The 1,257-nt window shown below is 46.1% G+C and overlaps 1 protein-coding gene across 2 annotated transcripts in view; it reads left to right on the forward strand.

The window, feature by feature from the left end:
* Positions 1 to 1,257, forward strand: part of LOC116846861 (four and a half LIM domains protein 2) — a 642,247-nt gene that overhangs the window by 188,393 nt on the left and 452,597 nt on the right. The window lies entirely within an intron of this gene.

Raw genomic sequence — 1,257 nt, forward strand, 5'->3', positions numbered from 1 at the left:
TGCTAACGAATTTGCGTACTATTTTTGAATAAAGATAAATATGGACGAAAGAGCATTGGAAATTGCTTGAGCACACTTGTAAAATTGTTCGAAAAGTACCACTGATGATCAATAAATAGTTGTATAATAAATGATGAAATGATGAAATGAGTTTGTTTTGTCTACATATCTCATTTCACCATTTATACGACCATTTATTAATTGTCAAGGGAAAAGGATACCTTTCGGACACTTTTACAAGTGTGCTCAAGCATTCTCAAGTGCTCTTTCCTTCATATTTATCTTTATTCAGAAATGGCACGCAACTTTCGTCAGCATGTCATTCCTCGCTTCTGACATTACAAATCCGACATGGCCGGCGAAGTACAAGGAGCCTTAAAACATAACTAATTTTCTAATAACAAAGTGTTAATATAGCGCACATTTTCCCATACACGCTGTTACAATATATTTCATCTAAATTATTCGACCCTCTCTCTCCTTCTATCGTGTGATTCAATTGTCCGACGATATCGCCACCACGTAATCGCCTGATTATCGAAGTGAAGAATTTCCTATAAATTAAACGAGTCAATCTCCCGCAGTAATCGTCGCAAAAACGTCGAACGCGACGCGATGTAACGGACGGCGGAATGTCCGTTGCATCGCGTCGTTGCTCGGCCGTTTCCCCGTCAATCTCGTCTCCGTTATCGTAACGACGCGTTGCTTACCGGTGAAAAAAAAAGCGTCAAATCATCGCGTAAGAATTCACGGGGCGGCTGGAAACGCCGATCGGCATCCGATCGGACGAGCGCGTACGACGCTCGCGCCGTCGAGAGGTAACAAGGTTATTACCGACCAAATCGATAAATCATCGACGCGAAAGTCGCCTGTCGGACCGATCAGCTGACATTGACAGCGCACGAGTATGGCAGCGAACTGCCGGCGAGTAGTCGCCGTCGCGTTTCCAGCCTCGTCAGTGCGTGCGATCGCGCCTTCTCTCTCGGACGTGCGTGACGACGTGCCTGCGTAATTCTTTCTTCCCCTCACACCGTCGCCCCTCCCTTTCTCACTCTTTCTCTTTCTCTCTCACTCTCGCTCCCGCGCAACTGCTAAATTTAGAGTATGATCGACCGATCGGCCGCGCTATCGGGACAAATAGTCCGCCGATAAAGTCATTCGACTGCTCGAGAAAGAAAGAGAGCGAATTGAAACGGGGGAATACGAGAGAGATAGGTAGAGAGAGAGAGAGAGAGAGAGAGAGAGAGAGAGAGAGAG

This window comes from Odontomachus brunneus, unplaced genomic scaffold (genome assembly GCF_010583005.1).
Source record: "Odontomachus brunneus isolate Ranch 3 - 2012 unplaced genomic scaffold, Obru_v1 Obru_scaffold_071, whole genome shotgun sequence".
NCBI lineage: Eukaryota > Metazoa > Arthropoda > Insecta > Hymenoptera > Formicidae > Odontomachus > Odontomachus brunneus.